At 38.4% G+C, this 21,921-nt stretch overlaps 1 protein-coding gene across 7 annotated transcripts in view; it reads left to right on the top strand.

Annotated features, from left to right (window-relative positions):
* The window catches only part of LOC100714903 (zinc finger protein 182), a 44,913-nt gene that overhangs the window by 8,530 nt on the left and 14,462 nt on the right, over window positions 1-21,921 (top strand). The window contains exon 1 of one of the 7 annotated variants that reach the window (XM_063245795.1): window positions 3,779-3,834. The exons of 5 other annotated variants lie outside the window; for them this stretch is intronic. The gene's annotated coding sequence lies outside the window, so the exon portion shown is untranslated. Of the gene's footprint in view, window positions 1-3,778; window positions 3,835-3,905; window positions 21,629-21,921 lie in introns of those variants that run through there. One more of the 7 variants, XM_063245794.1, reaches the window with a different exon arrangement.

Here is a 21,921-nt window from a genome sequence, read left to right as displayed (position 1 = left end):
GTCAGTGTAGTTTTAATTTCCCTAATGGCTAAAAATATTGAGCGTTCTTATATTTGTTTACCGTTTATACTACTTTTGAGAAATGTCTGTTCAGATCATTTGCTAGATTTTTGATGGGATTACTTGGATTTTTGAAATCTTTATATATTTTGAATGTTAATCCTTTCTTAGATGAATAGGTAAGAAAGACTTTCTCCTATTTTGTAGGTTGTCTCTTCACTCTACTGATGGTTTCCTTTGCTGCACAGAAGCTTTTTAATTTGATGTAGTCCTGTTTGTCAATTATTGCTTTTGTTTGCTGAGGTTTTAGAGTCTTGTCTAGGAAATATTTGCCTTTGCTGTTATCACAATGTTTCTCCTGTTTTCTGCTAGTAGTTTAAAGTTTTCAGATATTACATTAATGTCTTTGATTCACTTTGAGTTAACTTTTGTACAGGGTGAGAGATAGCAGTCTAGTTTTCATCTTCTAGATATGGATATCCAGCACCGTTGCCTTTTTTTGTTGCTGTTGACAGGATCTCACTATTTAGTTAAAGCTGGACTTCATTTCATAATGTAGCCCAGGCTGGCCTTGAACTTTTGCATATCCTCCTGCTTCAGCCTCGCAAGTACTGGGATTACAGGTGTGTACCACTGCTCACAGCTTACCAACACCATTTGTTGAAGAGGCTGCCCTTTCTCCAGTTTATGTTTTTGGCACATTTGTTGAGAATTAGTTGGCTGAATATTTTTAATTGAATATTCATAAATTATAATTTATATCTTTATGGGATAAAAATATTGCTATTATGTATGTGTACAATGTGGACTAATGAGATTAAAATTAACATGTTGGTAAAACCATTTATGCTTATAGTTTTCTTTTTGAAGGAAGTTTTGTGTAAAAATTCAACTTCTGATGGGCATGGTGGTGCATGCCTGTAATCCCAGCACTTGGGAGGCTGAGGCAGAAGGACTGTTGCATATTCAGGACCAGCCTGAATTACATAGCAAGACCCTGTGTCTTAAAATACCAAAAAAGAAAATCAACTTCTAGGAATACTCATGTTATCTCTTTTAGGTGGGTTTGTTGGTGGTTATTGAAAAATTGCTTTTTGTCCACCTAAGTATATAGAGTTGTTTAAAGCAATCCCTTGTTATCCTTTGAATGTCTGTAATTTAATTTCTGATATATATATATATATATATATATATATATATATATATATATATATATTTGTTGGTACAAGGAATTGAACTCAGGACCTTGCACTTGCCAGCCAGGCACTTATGCCACTGAGCTATATTCCCAGCCCTAATTTCTGATATTGCTAATTGCTATCTTCTATATTTTCCTTTTGTCAACTTGCTAGGGAGTTATAAATCTTGTCTTCAACTAATCAACTTTTGGTTTCATTGAGTTTCTCTATTGTATTTGGTTTTAAATTTCATTACTGAATGCTCTTTATTGTGGTCTTTAGTTTTGGGTTTATTTTGCTTTCTTTCTAGCTTCTTAAGGAAGCTTAGATTGTTGATTTAAAACTTTTTTCAGTGTATGCATTTAATGCTATAAAATTTCCATTACTGCTTTAGCTGCATCCTACATATTTCTGCATGTTGTATTTTCATTTTGTTCAGTTCAATGTATTTTCTAATTTTCTTTAAGACTATCTCTTAGACCTGTATGTTATTTAGAAGAATGATGTTTAATTTCCAAATGTCTACCAATTTTCCTGTTATATTTTGTTACTGGTTTCTAAAAAAAATTTTTTTTATAGTCTGGAAACATACTAAAAATGATTTAAATTACTTTAAATTTGTTAAAACTTGTTTTCTGACTCACAGAATGGTCTGTCTTGGTAAATATTCCATAGACACTTGAAAAAACATGTATTCTCTTGATTTTTTTAGTGGAATGTTCTATATATATCATTTGCATACAGATGGTTGATGACATTATTACTTCTATATTCTCGTTGATTTTATGTCTATTGGTTCTTCTAGTTCCTGAGAAAGGAATATTGAAGTGTCTGTGTGCCTATTTCTCCTGTCAAGTGTTTCAGTTTTTGCTTCATATGCATATTTTTATGGTACTGAAGATTGAACCCAAGGACATTCTATGACTGAGCTACATCCCCAATCTTTTTTATTTTGAGGCAGATCTTTTTAAAAATTCTTTTAAGGAAGAGTCTTACTATGTAGTTCAGCCAGGCTTTTAACTCACTCTGTGGTCCAACTCACAACTGATCCTCATGCCTCAGCCTTCTGAGTACTGCGATTACAGGTGTGTGCCACCACACCCAGGCAAGGGCAGGTTTACAAAACTGAATTTGGGATCCACCTGCTACAGCTTCCTGAATAGCTGGGAGCACAGGCATGCACTACTATGCTTGGTTTTGCTTCATGTATTTTGAAGTGTTATACATGCCTTGTTATGTGTATTATACCTCTTTGATAAATTGACCTTTTGTCCCTACAGTGTGACTCATTTTCTTGGATGATTCCTGTATTTTTCTCTGAAGTTTAGTTTGGCTGTTAGGAATATGGCCATTCCAGTTTTCCTTTGATTAATATTGCAATAGTGTACCTGTTTTCCTTTTTTTTTTCTACTTCTACTATTACATGGATATATTTTCTTTTAGATAGTAACCTGCCAGGGCTGCAATAACAAAGTAGTATAGGTTGAGTGTCATAAACAATAGAAATTTATTTTCTCACAGTTCTGGAGTCTGAGAAGTCCTAGATCAAGATGCTGGCTGATTTGGTCTCTGGTAAGGGCACTCTGATTCAGAGATGATCAACTTTTTATTTTTAATTTTTTTTGAGACAGAGTTTCACTATGTAGTTCAGACTGGTTTTAAACTCACTATGTAGCCTAGGCTGGCCTCAGACTCACAGTGATCCTTCTGCCTCAGCCTCCTGAATGCTAGGGTTACAGATGTGAGTCAGCACATGTGGCAAAGTGATGATTTGTTGTGATTGTTGTTGTCTGGTTTTTTTTTTTTTGAGGCAAGATCTTGATATGTAGTTCAGGCCAGCCTTGAACTCATTATAAACCTCAGGCTGACCTTGAATTTGTGGCAATCCTGCTGCCTTAGCCTCTCAAGAGCTGAGATCACAGTTACACGCCACTATATCCAGCATAACATCTCAATATTTTGGGGGAAAGTTGTTGTTTTTTGAGACAGTGTCTCACTATGTATTTCAGACTGGCCTTGAAATCAGTATGTACCCCAGGCTGGCCCCAAACTCACGACTGTCCTCCTGCCTCAGCCTCTTGAGTGCTGGGAATACAGGTGTGCACCACCATGCCCTAATTTAAAAAAATTATAATGTATATTAGTTGTATAGACTAATGGGTTTCATTTTGGCACAATCATGCATGCATGTAACATAGTTTGGTCGTTCCTGCTCCCTATGCCCCTGTCTCCTTTTCCCTTATCCACTTTCTCTGCTCTAATAACATCTCTTCTGTTTTCTTTTTTTTGTCTTTTTCGTTTTTATCAGTACCAGGGATCGAACTCACGACTGCCTGCTTGCAAGGCAGGCACTTATGCTGCTGAGCTAAATCCCCAGCCCCCCACCTCTTCTATTTTAATGCCATCACTCTGTTAAAAACTTTTTATTCCTAAGGTTGGATGGTCCCTCATGGCTTTTCCTCTGTTCACACATGGAAAGAGACTTCTGGTGTCCATTCCTCATATAGATAATATTTCTGTCACGTTAGGGCTCTGCTGTTATGATGTCATTTAATATTAATTACCTCCATAAAGGCCCATCTCCAAATACAGTCAGCTTGGATGTTGGAGCTTCAGTGCATGCATTGACTAGTGCATGCAGTTCAATCCATTGCAGGTGGGTAATATTTTTCTAATCTATTTTGAAAATTTCTGTCTTTTACAGGATGTTGTAGTCCATGTAAATTTAATATAATTGTTGATACTCATTATTTGCTACTCTTTCTTTCTTATTTTTCTGTTCCTATTTTTCTGCCTTTTGCATTATTTGAATGTGTGTATACCACTAGGGATTGAACATAGGGCCTTTGTACTGAATTATATCCGCAGCTTTTTACTTTTTATTTTGAGACAAGGTCTTTTTAAGTTGCCCAGGCTAGGCTAGAACTTGGGATCTTCCTGCTTCAGCCTCCCAGAGAGCAAGGTGTGGGCCACAAGGCCTGGCTGAACATTTTTCTATTACAGTTTTGCTATGCCAGATGGCATATAGCAGAGTGGTGTGCAGATAGTAAAAGGAATTTACCAGTACACAAGAGATGTAGAAAAGACAGGAGTTTATTTAGATCACTGAGTACACTGACAAGAGAAGAATCTTGCCAGCAGGTAGGGAGGTTGGAGTTTTTATGAGCAGGTGAAGATGTGGGAAAGGGTCTGAGGTGGCAAATGCAAATATCTTAGAAATACATTTTGCAGGGCATCCTGTTCTTTCATTTTCTAAGAGTACCTGTGCTGTAATTAAAGCTTTACATCAAAGTTTCAAATTGTCAAGGTTTCTTAGGTCTTCAGAAAGGCTCTTTAGACTTAGATAAAGGTATCAGTGTGTTTTAACCTTTTTGGGAAAGATAGAATACTAACTCAGAAAGGATGGTTTTTATATTTACTTTTATCTGGTGGTGCTTTTAGTCTTCATTAGTGCGGTGCTTTGTGAATGTCTAGTACATGCTGTACTGACCTGTGTTATCAAAGAAGTCTGGGTGCAAAGTCAAATTATTGACAAGGAATAAAGTGGTCACATCCTTAACTGCCTTAAGCTGAGTAGGACCACCAATCGTCCAGTCCATCATTAGGGGCCCTTTTGAGTTTGTTGATTGTCAGAGGTGAGTGATCTTGATCTTAAAGTACAGACCTTAACTGGTTGACAAGATCCAAATGGAGCTTTGCTGTAGGTTCAGGTGGTGATCTGAGGCATATATATGATAACTGTGGGATTCTGGAAGAAATAAGCTGGAGAAGGCAGTTGCACAAACATGAACCAAAGGGAATTATTATTATAATAATGAGAATAATTGTTAGTAACCAGTTTTATGAAGAAGTGTTTGAAAGCCAGGCCCAAATAGGTGCTTCGTGATAGTTATTATCATGTACTTATGCATAAGAATTCTACCTTATAACCTCTCAACTCTGTCTTTTGGTAGGATTGATGCAAATGACTCTAATTTGATTTTGACAGCTCTCATGCTTTTGTTATATCCTCTCTTTTTCCTGAAGAGGTCCCTGATTAATCATTGCTTTTATTGTCTCTTGTTGCTAGGATGCCATTCTGCTCATTGGTCTAATCTGGTGATACATAGAGGGGAAGTAATTGATTATTTACAGTTAGTGTCATTGCACCTTTTAACAGAGTTGAGCAACAAAGAGTCTAAAAGTAGTTCTTAAGCCAAGTTAACCTGGAGTCCATTATTAAGTTTACCTATTTTGTAGATGACTATTAAAATCTCAAAACATTGGATCAGAGATCTCTATTAGGAATTGTACTCTGCAGAATTTTCAGAGATAGCAGATATAAAGTTAAAAAGAAAATATAAAGCAAACTAGAGTAAAATTTAATTTGTATAACAGTTTTGAATCAAGAAGTGATTTTTTATCAATTTTTATTGAAGATAATCAAAGAATCCGTTTTGTTTGTTAAGAGTTTTTTCCCATGAATCTGGTTATAAATATTTCAGAGAAAAATCAGAACTTTGGATGATAAGACTTGAAGTAATCATGCTTAGAAGTTTGATGAGTTTAATAATTGATGAAGTAATTTATTTATTTTATATAGTATATTAAGATAATCATAGCTGACAATGTTATACCAGAACCAATGGGCTTTTTGTTCACAGATACCATTTTTTAGATTCTTACTATCTAATCCATTTGATTATCAGAGTGGCAGTTTCATTAATTTTACACAAGTTAGCATCCCTGACAAAAATAAAAGGCTAGCTGGGCATAGTGGCTCATGCCTGTCATCCCAGCACTTGGGAGGCTGAGGCAGGAGGGTCACTGTGACTTCAAGGCCAGTCTGAGGTACATAGTAAGTTCAAAGCCAGCCTGAATTATATAATGAGACCCTGTCTCAGTAATAATAATAATAATAGTAATAATAATGGTAATAATAAAAAATCAAAGGCTAGTTTAGACTTTTTTAAGTTTTGGAAATCATGTTAATGAACACAAATAGAGTTATTTACCCTATGTATAAGTGTGTCTCATCTGTATAATAACAGAATGCTTATTTAGCCATTTTGGTAGGACTAAATTTTACCATATCCTTATTCATATAATTTTTATATTTCCTATTTTTAACTTTTTCTTTTTTATACAAGCTACATGGCTGTTTAGATTTTAAAATGTTCCTAGCACATTTTTCATCTCAGATTTAACTCGCAAAAGTTATATTTTAATTAGAGCTGGCTGGATAATAGACTCCCAAGTAACCTTGAACAGTAAATTATCTTAGTACCAGAAGAAAGTAGAAAGAAGAATAACAATGTTATTTTTTAGTTAGGACTGATGAATCTTTAAGATTTTACTTTGTCTTAAATGACAAATTACCTTAGTACAAGTGGAAAGTGGCAACAGAACAAATTTAACCCCAGACTGTGAGGACTATGAGAGGATTTAGAAAGGCACACGTGGTTGTCCTCCCAAAATCTGGAGTCCTGTTAGAAGGTCATGAAGGCTTGAATGTAAGGGCTTTAGAATCTTTGCTCTCACTGTGATAAATGTTGTTCAGTTGTATTATGGTGTTATAATTAATTAAATTTTAATTTAAGAACCATCCCAAAGTTATTTATAAGAAACATTTTAGGATCATTGATCATAAAAAATGTTAACTTAAACCACAGAATTTAAAAGTAAATTTACCAATCAGTGTTTCCCAAGGGTCTGCATCTCCTTTTTCACAGGTCATCATGATGGCTGTTTTCCCCTTTGAAATCCTGAGATGGCAGTCAGGCTTCACCTTGCTATTTTCCAGGACCCTGTGCAGGCTCTGTATACCCTAAGAACCACTTTTTTTTTTCTTAACATGATATTTAGCCTTACCCTGACTTACTCTCTGTATCAATTTAGGGTTAGGTTCCGGTGGAAGCTCAATCTGGTGGTCTAGACCTTTTCCTTTATTTTCCTGGCAGTGTCCCCCCCCCAGCCCATCCCCACCCCCGCCGGCATTGACACTTCTCTGTTAGCCATGTCTGTTTTTCTTGTACTCATTTTGCTTAGAATTGGGGTTCAGCCTCTATTATTACAATGAAGGGACCATCCCATGACCCCTGTGGTCTTACACAGATCTTTTTCCTTTAAGTCACATTGTTTGCTGACAGTATTTCCCCTAATCTCAGGAGTTAGAGACCCTGGGGAAAACTGGAGAAGTCATCCATTGTGGAGCAAACTGGAGCAAACTGGTTTAGGCAGCTGTTTTTTCAGCCACAGAGGAAGCTTTGTCGAGCAGCTCCCTGTGCCTGAGGCCAGTTATTATAAACACAGATTAACAGGCAGACAAACAGACCAGACACATAGCATTATAACATTAAGTCAGAGTGCACTTTAGCTATATTGACCAAATTGGATTATGATAATTTTTGTTCTCTCAGTTTAAATAGATTAATCAACTAAAATTTCCCTAGGGGATAGCATAGCACTCTTATACTTTTAAGTGAATCATAACAGAGATCTCTTGTAGTGCTTTGGTTATTTTATCAGTACAGAGTTACACCACGTGAGTCATAAGGAGGAAAGAACATGCACATGTGGAGGGGGCAGGGACATAAAGAGAGCTGTCTGGTGGAGGAAACACTGAAAGCTGAACTGTGACCTGAAGGTAACTGAAAGAAGGATCAGCAAGGACATCGTTGTCAGAAGTTGGAGCTGAAGAAAGTGGACTATGAGAGGATTTAGAAAGGCACACATGGTTGTCCTCCAGAAGTCTGGAATCCTCTGAGAAGGCCATGAAGGCTTGAATGTGTGATAGCTCGGACCCCAGTATAAAATCCAAAGAAGCAAGAAACTGAAATTTGGGGATCAAAGGTTTTATTTAGGCCAGGCCTGGCGATGAGTCTCCGGGAGCCAATTTGGAGACTGTACACCCCCGAGACTGGAGAAGGGATTTAAAAAGCAGGAGGGGGGTTGGAAACAAAAGAAACCCGCAGAGCCGTTAAACTGTTGACCCAAATCTGGAAACTGTAAAGCTGTCCACTTAGTTCTGACAACATCGGGAGCCTTTGGTGCCTTTTGAGTTACTCCTGTCCTGCAGATAAGCATTATCTTGGAATAGCACATTTGCAATAACATTTGGAGAAGAAAGTAGAAAGTTAATTATCTCAGGACAGCTTGTTAACACATGTGGGAAGGGGTCGAAAGTTACAAGAAGCTGAAACTTAAGTTTTTACGAGGATTTGGAACTTAACCCTTTTGTTGCATTAGGGTTAAGCCACAACATTTTTGTACTTTCTTTGAAGTTGAGCATTTCTTAAGAACAGAGCAATTAGCACATTTTGTGACACACTACCACCAGGTAGGGAAAGGGGGAAGGCAGTGCGCATTACAGAACAGAAAATATGGCGAGATTACATTCCTTGGGGAGAGCAAGATCAGGTAAGGGTTGTGCTAACAAGCAAGTCTCCCTGCATACAAGCAAGTTACTTCAAACAAGTTTAAATCAGGGAAACATCCTGGTTTTCCTCAGCAGAGAATAGAGAAGTCCAACAGTGATTAACAACCCCTGTTAGCTTGTTTTAGCACCAAATCTGTTGTTTGTAGAGGGCAACACTGGTTAACATATCAATTAGGTGAGATTTTGCAATTCTTTACAGAGAAGAGCATTGATTAACATATCAATTAGGTCACCCAGAGGGAGAAGGAAAACATATAAGGAAGCTATTTTTCTTAGAGTACAACAGAATGTAAGAGGCTTTAGAAGCTTTGCCCTAATTGTGATAGAAGTTGTTAAGCTGTATTATGGTATTATAATTTATTAGACTTCCATTGCATCTGAAGGACCAAAGTTCCTAATCTGGGAGCTTATGTGGCAGCCAGACAGTATTGCATAAGAAAATGAGACATTTCTCAAGAGTAAAGGGTGCAAATCTAGACCAGTCCTTAAGAAGAATAAAGCTTAGAAGTGAGTCAAAGGAAAGACACAAAGCCCATTATGAGTCTTATGGAAATATGTCCATCCAAAAAGTGTCCCTTAGGGTGATGGGTCATCTATTCCAGGGAAGCACATGAGATGTGTGCTTTTGGGGCATTCCCCAAAGAGAGGGGACTTCCCACCCATGAAAGTGAAGGCCAGCTTCACTCTGTGGCCACTGTGGTTCTGGGGCCACTGTCCAGTTGATCAAGTTAGATCAGAAGAGCAAGTAACACAAGAGCAAGAGAAAGTCTTGGACCAGTCATGGTGACCACTGAATAGTCATTGGAAGGGGAACTCAACATCGTGGAGAATGGAAAACCTGGTCACTTGGGAGTCTTCTGGATCAAGAAAATTAGCAGATGGAGGGGGAAGAGGCAGTTAGAAGCCTGCAGCCACAGGGAACGGATCCAGCAGTTAAGGGTGGGATACGTACAGGTTCACACTGATAAGCTGCTACCGTCTAGCACTGTGCATTGAGAGTAACGAGAGTCCCAAAGGAAGAGTGTGACCCCTTATCCTTCCAGTCTATAACAAGATATTCTTTTTTTGCTACCTTCAGGCCCACTATAGAGTGGTCCCAGCCAGGGTCTGTCAGTTGCAAGTGGGAAGTAAGGCTTTCCTCAAAGGTCCGAAAGACCCTCTATAGCTTTTACTCTGATGGGCCATGACCATCTAGATCACAACTTAGAGGCCTTTGAATGCCACCAGGGAGTTACCTGTCAGGGACCTACAGTTGCCCACTGGCTGATCTGTTGACCAGTGTGAACAGGCCAAGAAAGGCAAGGAGAGACATTCCCCATATGCGTCACCAGATGGCATATAGAAGGCCTGTGATGTGGGTGATAAAAATTTACCAATAGACCAAGGAATGTAGGAAAGACAAGAAGTTACTTAGACACTGTCAAGAGAAATAGGCTAGTTTCTAAGAAGGGAGTCTGCCATTGAGTCGAGAGATTGGGAGCGAAGCTGTGGGAAAGGGTTTGATTTGGCAAATGCATTCCTAGGACATCTTGTTCTTTGCTAATCTTTCAGAAGCACCTGTATTGCATGTAAAGTTGCACATCAGAGCTGCAAATTGGTTAGGCCTCAAAAAGGCTCTTTAGATTTAGGTAAGGGTGTCTGTGTGTTTTAACCTTTTCGGGAAAGATACGGCATTGCTCTGGGGAAAAAGTGGTGTTTGTCTTAACTCACATTGTGCTGCTTTTAGTCCTTATTAGTGCAGTGTTTTGTGACTGTTCAGTACGTGCTGGGCTGAAGGTGTTATCAAAGAAGTCTGGGTGCTGAGAATTTGAACTCTTTTTTTTCTACCAGTTTTCATTCATTTGTCGTGTTGTAGTTTTTACTTTTAGATGCTGGGAATTGAACCCAGGATCTTGTGTATGCAAGGCATATGCTCTACCACTGAGCTCCTTATATGTTATGTGGTTTATTTTTTGTTTCTTTGAGATAGGGCCTCACTCTGTAGCTCAGGCTGGTCTCAAACTTGTGCCAATACTCCTGCCTCAGCCTCCCGTGTATTGGTATTACAGGTGTGTACCCATACCCAGCAGTGTGTTTTTGGACTATATTTATTTATATAGTTTTTGGTGACTATATGTATAATTAACATTATACTATGCTCAATATTTTACCTCTTTAAGTAGAATGCATAGACCTTACCATCATGTAAATCTCTTTACCTTCTCACCTTTATGTTTTAATTATCTCATTACATCTACATTCATTGAAAACCCCGTTAGACACTGTTATAATTCTTTTCTAGATGGGGCCTTAATATGTTGCTCAGGCTAGCCTTGAATTCCTGGGTTTGAACGATTCGTCTCCCTCAGTCTTTGAAGTATCTGGGACTACAATGCACGTGCCACCATATCTGGCTTTACCATGTTATGATTTGATTTCAGCTATCAAACACATTTTAAAGAACTGAGAAGGATAATCTATTATATTTACCCTTGTTTATACCATTTCTGATGTTCTGCCTTTATTGTTATTGATTTGGATTCTCTTCTGTTATCAGTTATCTATCTTTCAACTGTTTTTAGCAATTGTTTCAGAGCAAGCCTTCTGGCAACAGTTTCTTAGTTTTCCCTCATTGAAAATGTCTTTATATCACCTTTATTCCTCGTGGAAATTTCCACTGCCTATAGATTTCTTAGTGGACTGTTATTTTCTTTTGGCACGTCAACAGTGTTATTCTGCTTCTTTCTGTGCTCTGTGGTTTCTGGTTAGACGCTGTTGAATAATTGTTCCTCATTATGTGTTACTTTTGCTTTGTCCTTAATTTGAAGATGCATCTGGCTCTGGATTTGTCCTGCGGCTTGCCGAGCCTCTTGAACCTATTGATCCATGTCTTTTAACAAATTTGGGAATTAGTCAAGAATTATTGCTTCAAATATTCTTCTGAACTATCTTATTTCTCCTTTTCTTTTGGGACTTGGTGACCTGAATTTGGTCCCACGGGTCCCAGAAGTACCACTCACTTTTTTTTAGTATTTCATTTTTGTTTTTCAGACTGTGTAATTTCTGTTGATTCAGTGGGAAGCTTCCTGCCCTTTTTTGTTATCTTTGTTGTGCTACTGAGTCCTTCTAATGCAGTCTTATTTCAGTCATTGTCTTTCAACTTAGAATGCCCAGTTCTTTAGATCACCTGTTTCTTTGGTGAGATTTTCTATTCTTCTCTTGGTTTCCAAAGACTTTGCCCTTACTTTTGGGGTGTTTTTTTTTTTTTTTTTTTTGTCTTTTTCCTTTTTATCAGTACCGAGGATCAAACTCACGACTGCCTGCTTGCAAAGCAGGCGCTTATGCCGCTGAGCTAAATCCCCAGCCCCTTTTGGGGTGTTTTTATAGGAGCTGTTGCACAGACGTTCTAACAGTTGCAAGGTCTATGACAGTTCCATCCTGGTGTTTGTTGATTATTCTCATGTGTGTTGGGAACTGGGAGCAAAGGCCAAATACTGATTTTCTTTAAGGAGGGGATTCTTTGTAGTCTGTTACCTAGGAGAGTTCTAACTGGATTATTTAAAGCAAGCGGGTATGAGTTCCCTTGAGTCACAGTATGGCTGAGAGAGGCCACTGTGCCAAATCTGCAATTCATATGGGGTATGGGGGTGAGTGAGACGAGTCCAGTAGCTTGTACCTGGCTGTCCTACAGGAAGGTCATCCATCACTGGCAGTTGGTTGTAAAAGGAAGGTATCTGACCACCTTGAGGAATTGGGAGGAGGTGAAAACTGGAAAGTACACCAAGGGTGACTGAGCTGTGTTGCTGGTGTGAGAAAGTCCAGCTTAGTTCACAATGGATTCCAAGGTAATGTAAGATTACAGGAATTCTCTCCACAGTGGAAAATGCATGCTTCCTGCATTGGGTACCTTTGGTGTCAGATTTCCCGCTATGGGGTCTGCACAGTTCCTCCTCTCTGTTTTTTGTCTGGGGAGATGGAGAGTGTTTGTTAGCTGGGTGCTTTTTGTGAGAGGGAACCCTTTGCCTTGCTAATTGCCAAGAAGTCTTTAGGCTCAGTGAGGGAATAAAAGCATTTTCCCTGCTGCTTATTGTCAGCCAGGCTATTCATTCATCTTCTTTGCTGGTGTCCCAAGGTTTGTCCAGTGGTATTGGAGGGACACATGTTGATTTTCCAGAAGGCTGATATGCACTACCTGGACTGCTTTCTGTTGTTAGGTTGGGGAGGGGGGGTCATAAAATGCTCTGCTACTGTTAAGTCCTTGGTCCCTAACAAGGCTTCTTTCTACTTTTTTGCTTTCAGACTCTTTTGGTTGCCTCTTGTGTTACTTCTAGGTCATATACTTGGTTGGGGTAAAGCAAGGAAAGGGGAGTTTGTGCTATCAAGTCCAGATTTGAAGTCTACCATTACTATATAATATCTATTTTTATACAAATAAAGCTTGTAATTTACAGGTGGACAGTTTATGGTTTCCACTACACATAGTAATTTAACAAATGCTGAATAACCACAGTGTGATCATTTTTCCAGAATCTAGTTCTCCTAAACTGCATGTGATTATCAAACAGGTTGGGAATCCCTAACCCAAAAATCTGAAGTCTGAAGTACTCCAAAATCTTAACACGTTTTTTTGAGACAGGGTTTCATTATGCAGTTCAGACTGCTTTCAACTCATAGCAATCCTCCTGCCTCAGCCATCTGAGTGATGGGATTACAAGCGTGCCCCACCATGCCCAGCCAATGTAACACTTTTTGAGTAAGATATGTTATGTACATGTATCAGCTTTCCATGATGAATGTAAACATTATGTAGTGCAAACATACAAAAGTAAACATTTGAAAAAAATAATTTTTTTGATCACTGACATATATCACTAATGGAATATTCCCTACCTGGCCTCATGTGATGGATCACAGTCAAATTACTGTTACATTAAAAATTCTGTATAAATTACTTTTAGGCTATGTGTGTATAAGTTATGTATAAAACATAAATGATTTTCATATTTAGCCTTGGGTTCCATCCCCAAGATACTAGTATGTATGTGCATATATTCCAAACTTCAAAAGAAAAAAATCGAATCGGAAACACTTCTAATCCCTAGAATTCAACCTGTATTAGTTCACATTCAGGCTGCCATAACAAAATACCACAGACTGAGGGGCTCAAGCAACAAGAATTAATTTTCTCACAGTTCTAGAGACTGGAAGTCCAAGATCAAGGGTGCCAGGCAGGCCTGGTTTCAGGTGAGGCCTCTGCTTGGCCATCACTCTGTCTATATGTAGACTTTCTTCTGTGGATTTACCAAGAAGGGATGTGTGTGGGCGGTGGTTTTTGGTGTTCCTACTTAGAAGGACAACAGTCCTGTTAGATTATGGCCTTACCCATATGGCCTTTTTCTATCTTAATTACTCCCTGAAAGGCCCTATCAGTACTTTGTGGGTTAATGCTTTAGCATATGAACTGGGGGAAGTAGAGAACACAATTCAGCCTATAAAAATTATAATTCAAACACATAACAGTTTTCTTTCCTTTTCTCCTTTCTATTTTTCTTTGTTTTCATTACTAGAGATTGAACCCAGGGCCTTCATTCTGTATCATGAAGCCACTAAGTTGCCCAGGCTGGGCTCGAATGTATAATCCTTCTGCCTCAGCCTCCCTGAGTGCTGGGCTTTGGAGGCATGCACCATCATACCAGACTCATAATTTTATTTGTTCCCTTATAAAATGTGACTAGGTTACTTCCATTCTGTCCTCTCCCAGCAAGTTAGGAAGTCAATGAATGTCTTGGTATGGCTGCATTCTTTTTTTGTATTTTATTTTTATTTTGAAAGTATACAACAGAATAAGTCAGAATAAAGCCAACTAAGATCGTACAGTGAAATTGGTACAGAACTTCACAGCAGGTTACCAGGATAACAGTAATAGGTATCACAGTATATTTTGTTATCTTTATAATAGTTGTTCTTTCAATCACGTATATCAAAATGAGATGAAATATAGAACACTATAGAACTTATCAAAACAGAATATTGAATGGAGCAGTACCATTAATCAGAAAAGAGCAAACAGTAATAAAAATATTTGCCTTCAAAGAAATGGTAGAAGGAAGTCCCCCTTATTTGCTATGGTCAACCTCCCAGGAGATGCTCAGATTTCTGGTTCCCATTTGCTAATTGGGGGAGAAGAGAAGGAGGTCAGGGGAAGTGGGATATTTGACTCTAGGCCATGTAGCAGTAGGTTCACTATTGCTTAGCAGGGAGGCAGGATGGTCATTTGTTTTCACAGCGTCCTCAGTTCCAACATGGCGCAGATCTCAAGAGCTGCTGCTGGTTCTCCCCCTGGAAGGGCTGTGGTCAGCCAGACCACCACCGCTTACCAGGGAGGGGAGGTGCTTGCTTGGCTTCCCAGGATCCTAAGTTCCAACATGGCGTGGATCTCAGGAGACACTGCTGGTTCTGCCCCTGGAAGGGCTGCAGTCTGCCACACTGCCTCCATTTACCAGGGAGGGGAGGTGCTTGCTTGGCTTCCCAGAGTCCTAAGTTCCAACATGGTGTGGATCTCAGGAGACATTGCTGGTTCTCCCCCTGGAAAGGCTGCAGTCGGCCAGACCACCACCGCTTACCAGGGAGGGGAGGTGCTTGCTTGGCTGCCCATAGTCCTAAGTTCCAACACGGCGTGGATCTCAGGAGCCATTGCTGGTTCTCCCCCTGGAAGGGCTGCAGTCAGCCAGACCATATGGCTGCATTCTTGATGTGACATTTTTGTAAGATACATTCACAGAACTGGAATTTCTTTCTTTTTCTTTCTTTCTCTGTCTCTGTCTCTGTCTGTCTATCTTTCTTTCTTTTTTTTTTTTCTGTTTTTTGAGTTAAGGTTTCACTTTGTAGTCTGGGCTAGTCTCGAACTCATGGCAACCTCCTGAGATTGGGGATTATAGGTATATACCACCACACCCAACTTTATAACTGTAGTTTCTGAAATACATTAATTTTTGAGGCATTGCCAGATTCTCTTTTAAAAAGATTTGTAACAAGGTCATATACATGAATGGTGCAACAGAATATCTGTTTCTAAATACAGCCAGCCTTTCCTATCTGTGGGTTTTATATCCATGGATTCAACCACCCAGAGATTTAAAATATTTTAAAAAATTGTCCATACCAAACATGTATGCACTATTGTCATTATTTTCTAAATAATACAATGTAGCAGTTATTTATATAACATTTACATTGTATTAGGTATTAGAAATGATCTACAGATGATTTAGATGGGAGGCTGGCCAGTCATGGTGGTGCACTACTGTAATCCCAGCACTCAGGAGGCTGAGGCAGATGGATCATTGCAATTTTGAGACCAGCCTGGGCTACAAAGTGAGCCTAAGGCCAATAACCCTATCCAAAAGACAAAACATAAAATTAAATAAATAAATATGCACAGGTCATTTGCAAATATCATGCTGTTTGATATAGGTGACTTGAGCACTCTCAAATTTTGGTATCAAGGGTCCTGATATCGGTCCCCTGTGGATGCTGAGGGATGACTGTATTGTCTCCCAAAATATGTATTATCAGTGTTTGTAGACCTTGCCAAGCAGATAATTGATGGGCAATTTCTTATTTTCACTTTTATTTATTTATTTGGTTGACCAAATGTCCATATGTGTTAACCATTTCCAGTAAAGTTGCAAGAATAGTGAAAAAATTCATTATATCTCTGTTTTTTTAAATTAAATTTTATTTAAGGAGAAAAAGAAAAAAACAGAAAAATGGTACAATAATACAAAATTTAAAAAATAAACAGAAATCACTAGTTAATAGATTACATACTCTCACCTTAGAAATAGTTGTTCAAGTTACAAAATTAAAGCATATAAAGTGAACTTTCAAACAGTGAGACTGCAAACAGTTTTGTTCAATGATCCAACAAAACTCAGTAATATGGTTATCTATCTTATACACTTAAACATATATGCAGTTATAACCTTTAGAGCACTTTGTTTTCCTTTCTTTTGTACAAATACAATTACACATTTTGGGTTTTATTACTCCCACAGTTCTTACTACTTTTTTTGAAAAGAGTAAAACCAAATGCGACATATCAGAACAGAGTCAGTCAAATCAAAAGGATGGACATAATAGATAATGTAAAAACAAAATACGAGGTGATCAACAATGGTTACCATAATGCCTCTTGTTATCTTAAGAAGAATTGCCTATATCATCATTTATAATAAAATTGAACAAAACAGTAAAGAATAAAACCAAAACATTGGAGACATTACAGGACTTTAAAAGAAGATAATAGTCAATCGGAATGGGCGTCATAATGAATCCTATTGTCTTCATAGTTGTTGCCTATACTTTCAAACTTGGTACTATCAAGCAAAACAGAATAGAGGAAAATCAGTCAAAACAAGATGATGAGGGCAATACAGTGTTTCAAATCAAATTAATAGGAAATCTAAGTGGGTTACTATAATATATCCTGCTATTTTTTTATTTTTCCCTTGATAAAAATAAAAAAAGTAAATAATAAAAAAGATTGAGATAAAAGGGGGCATAACAACAAAACAGCACAGGTCAAAACATAACCATTTAAGCAAAATAGTGTTTCACCATCCTGACATAAAAGTAGTTACCAGAGTGTCTCTTTCCTTGAAATCTTTGAGTATAACTTTGTATACTGTAGCACCAATGATATCCAGACAATGTAAAACCATTCAAGAGAATGACAGTATTACAGGGTATTTAGAACCAACTAACATAAAATGAACAATGGTTTCTGTATAATCTCCTTGTCTATAAAAGATTTGCCTATATTATCACTTATAGTAAAATACAATAAGATACAACCTGTTAAGACTGGTGGAGACAGAAGAATAAAAGCTTGATGGGACTTCAAAACAAGATGATACTAAATCAGCACTAGCTATTATGATGTCTTGTTTTCTCCAAAATGGCTGTTCCTACCATCCAATCTTCTCTGCCTCGTTTCTGTTGAGCTCTTTTTCTGTCATTTGTTGTCAGTTTGTCATCTTCATTTCACTTTATGCTCCATTCATTGTGGCCTTTTTGCCACTATTTCAGGAATCTTGGTATTTTCCTTTTTTAGAATATCCTGCAGTATTCTCTATAGAATTGAATTGGTGGTGGCAAATTCCCCTTGTTCCTCTTTATCCTGGAAGCACTTTGTTTTTCCATCAATTTCCAGGGACAGTTGTGCAGGATATATCAATCTTGGCTGGAGGTTATTATCTTTCAAAGCTCGAATTATTTCCCTCCACACTCTTTGTAATTTGATGGTTTGTGTCGAGAAGTCTGCTGTAATTCTGATAGATGTTCCCTTATAAGTGATCTTTTTCTTGTCTCTGATGGCTTTTAATATTCTGCTCTTATATTGGATTTCTGGAATTTTGATTATTATATGCCTGGGTGTAGCTCTGTTTGGGTTGTAGGTGGCTGGGGTCCTGTATGCTTCATACAACTGAGTATCTTTACCTTTTGCTAAATTAGGGAAATTCTCTTGGATTATTTCTGTGAATAGCTTTTGTAGTCCATTTGTTTGTGTCCCTACTTTTATGTTTTTAATTCTTAAGTTATAGATCCTCTTATCATCTTCTAGCCTTTGTATTATTGCTGTTTGATTTCTTATTTTTAAGAAGTTTTTCATTTCATGCTCCCACATTACAAATCTGTCCTCCAGTTCCGATAATCTATCCTTAGTTTCTTTCAAGCTATTATGCCAGTTTTCGATAGAGTTTTTAGTTTCCTGGTAATCTCTTTGAACCTGCTTCACATATTCTATGTTTTGTCTATGTTCTCTGTCAAACAATTTTCCCCTTTTTTTCTGTTCTTCTATTCCACCATCTGTTTTTCCTTGGGCGGTGCTTAGCATTTCTGAAACTCTTCTATGTATATCTTGCCTTAGGTCATTAATAACTTCATTCCTGAACTTGTCTATGAGGCTCTGGAGATATCGCTTTATGTCTATTGGTGCTGTGTCTGATATTGCATGTTTCTCAGGACTGGGGGCCTTGGACCCTTTCTTGTTGCTTCCCCTTCCCATATTTTTTGTTCCTTCCATACAAGCGTATATAGGAGGCCCAGTTTTTTCTTTGTCCGTTACAGTTCGTTTGAATTGCGCCGGCTAGGTGTTCCCACCCACTGCAGTGTACTAGGGAGACACAGACCTGGGCAGCCTATCCTTGGCCCACCCCTCCAGGTCAAGCTACTGAAGGCTTCACTGCTAGCATGCAACTCCAGGTGCTGGGACCTGGTTTGGGCTTGCCTACTGTGTCTTAAGTCAGCGGCGATGCCCAGGCCAGGCACTCCCCACTAATCCCACTTGAGAGGGGAATATGCAACTAAGGACACTGCAGCATCCTGTTCCGGCTAGTTTGCCTGGTCCCAGTATGTCCTTTGCTGAAGCCTCCTACTCTATGGAAGGGTCCCCAATTCGTTCACTCACCGCAGGTCGATGCAGGGCTCCCGACCAGTCCCACTCTCAACTCCATTCACCGTTTCCCACTTTCAGAGCTTTCACGCCTCTCTTCTTGCTGTGCCGATTGGGACACAGCAGCAGCTGCAGGAAATTCAAATCACGGCTTCCAGTGGTGCGGGGTCCAGCTTCCGCACTGAGACCTTATCTGTTCCTGTTATAGCACTGGGATTGCGTTTCCAGTTGGTTTCTCTTAGTTTAGTTCGTTCCTGGGTCGGCAGGGTATATCTCCCCTTGCTTAGGACTTCTTGCCCCACACCATTTCTGGATTTTAAGTGGGGTATCTCAGAGAGCCTCCACAGCTGCTGCTATCTATCCGCCATGTTCTCCCAGAAGTCTCATTATATCTCTTACATAAACTTAGCAATTACTGACTTTTTGCCAGGTTTATTTTTACTTCCTCTCTTTGTATAAATATATGTGTTCTGTGTTTACATGCATATGCATATATACATTTATATTTATTTTGGAGGTGACAGCTTGATTGTTAACTATAGATATAATAACACAATGACACGCTATTCCTAAGTACTCCAGCCTAGAGCTTGTTAATTAGTCAGAGGGCTATCACTGTGTAGACTGTCTCTTGAGCCCCATGTGGCCCAGTATCTGGCCATTAATTATTTAGTTTGGAGCTCATCAGTCTCTTCTTTTGAGACCCCCATTACTGAGTAACCAGACCCAGAGATTTTTTACCCAGGAAGATTCTTATCCACATTATATAGGGAAGTCACTGATTAGTAGTAGTGTAATTTCATTTGTGGTGGTAGTTAATTTTCATTGTTTGGCAGTAGTAGTTGTTTTTACAATGACTGAAAATTTGTCAGCTATGATTTGGATTATGTTGTGGACCAGCTGACCTGACATCATGACCAACAGAAGCAGCATTAACAATCTAGAAATTTGAGTAACCATTCTCTAGGGAAAGGGCCTGCTGAGGGAATGAAGCTATATGTAAAAGTGTGGCTGCCCAGAGGGCTCTGAGTCCTTGCTGTGTGTGTTGGGAGGATGCTTGCTTATATTCTTATGGTGTGTATACTTACACACACCACACACACGTACATACATATCTAGAGCTCACAAAGATCTGAGGAATCTTCCTACTCTTTCCTGATTTGCAAGAGTGAGACATTGGCTTCTAGCATCAGTATGTTAAGTCATTTGCTTAGTCTTGCAATAAATAGGACAGTCAGAATTGCTGTGCCCATATTATTGTGAGATGGGAACCTGTTTAGTACAGACATTTGTTTGTATGCCTTCTATCTGGATCGAAGACAATGTCATTAAAATATTCTGTTCAAAAGTTATTTGGACTAGTTTTTAAATTTCTCTTTAATTTTTTTTATCCAGTGTACTTATTTATTTGGTGTAAAGTTAGGTTCATATTTTTGGTTCTATTCCAGTTTAGATTTTATTTTTCCCATCTTTGTTGATTTAATTATTTCTTCATATTTGAAATATTGGGGCTGGGGATTTAGCTCAGCAGATAAGTGCCTGCCTGGCAAGTGCAAGGTCATGTGTTCGATCCCTGGTACCACACACACAAAAAAAGAGCATATTTGAAATATGATTTGAAGAGAGAAAACAATACAAAAAGATGCAGAATTGTCATATCTTCCTTGTACCTTCTTTCCTACTTCCATTCTGCCTTGGAGACAACAGTCCTGTTAGGTTTTAATTTATGCTTCTGTTTTTTGCTTATTTGTGCTTATGTTTTTTTCCCAAATAAGCAGATAGATGTATTTTTAGTTTTTAATTTTTATTTTTGTTTGTGGTACAGGGCCTTCTTCATACTAGGTAAGCACTCTACCACTGAGCTAGCTACCTTACCCAGCCTTTTTTATTTTATGTGAGACATGGTCTCTCTAAGTTGCCCAGGTTGGCCTGGAACTTGTGTTTGTCTTGCTTCAGCTTCCTGAGTAGCTAGAAGTACAGGCATATACCCATCAAAAAGCACTTTTAAATTTCCTTTTTTAGTACACAAAATGTAGTATAATTTATTTATAGATTCATTTTCACTTGGTTTTTTCCCCTTAACAATACATCCTGGAAACCACTCCACAAATATTTATAAGTATTTTCCGCATTCATTTTTATAGCTGTATAGTATTCTGTTAGTGGGTATGCCAATTTGTTCAAGAACTCTGCCATATATGGGAAAGTTTTTGTAGTTTCCAGTAATTTGAAGTTAACAATTCTGCGACAAATTGTATTGTACATAGGTTGTTTCCTTTTTATGCAGGTGTGTTTTTTATATCAACTCTTACAAGTAGTACTGCTGGGTCAAATGGAAAAATAACTGTTTTTTTAGATACTGTTAAATTCCTTTCTACAGTTGCACTGTTTTCCAATATCATTGACAATGTAAGATATTCTGCTTTTCCATAGCTGCACCAACATAAGACTTATTTTTTTTTTTTGAATCTTTGTGTAATTTTTATTGTTTTTTTTTTCTTAGAGAATGAAGTTGAATATCTTTTCACATGTTTGAGGGCTGTTTTAAAATTACTTATTTGCCGTGCTGGGAATTGACCCCAGGGCCTTCATACTGAGGTACATCTTCAAGCCTTTTTTATTTTATTTTTAATTTTTGCAGTGACCCATGTGGCTCTTGAGGTTCTTGGGGTAAAGAACGGGGAGATGATGAGAAAATAAACAAGAGACAAAAGCTGGGATCAGGTGGAGCCCATACCCTCCTGATGGGAGGAGAGGAACTGCTCAACCACTGTAGCACAAGAAGAAGATGTCGATTTCAAACTTGCTACCTAGCAACCCATTGCTTGGATTGTGTAAAGGCTTGGTGTTTTTCTGGGCTAAAGCAACTTCTTCACCTGCCTTGCCCATGG

This window comes from Cavia porcellus, unplaced genomic scaffold (genome assembly GCF_034190915.1).
Source record: "Cavia porcellus strain 051 isolate PalLab524CR breed Dunkin Hartley unplaced genomic scaffold, mCavPor4.1 scaffold_3, whole genome shotgun sequence".
NCBI classification, from domain to species: Eukaryota; Metazoa; Chordata; class Mammalia; order Rodentia; family Caviidae; genus Cavia; species Cavia porcellus.
Note: the sequence above shows the minus strand (reverse complement) of the source record. Positions and strands in the feature narration are given on the sequence as shown.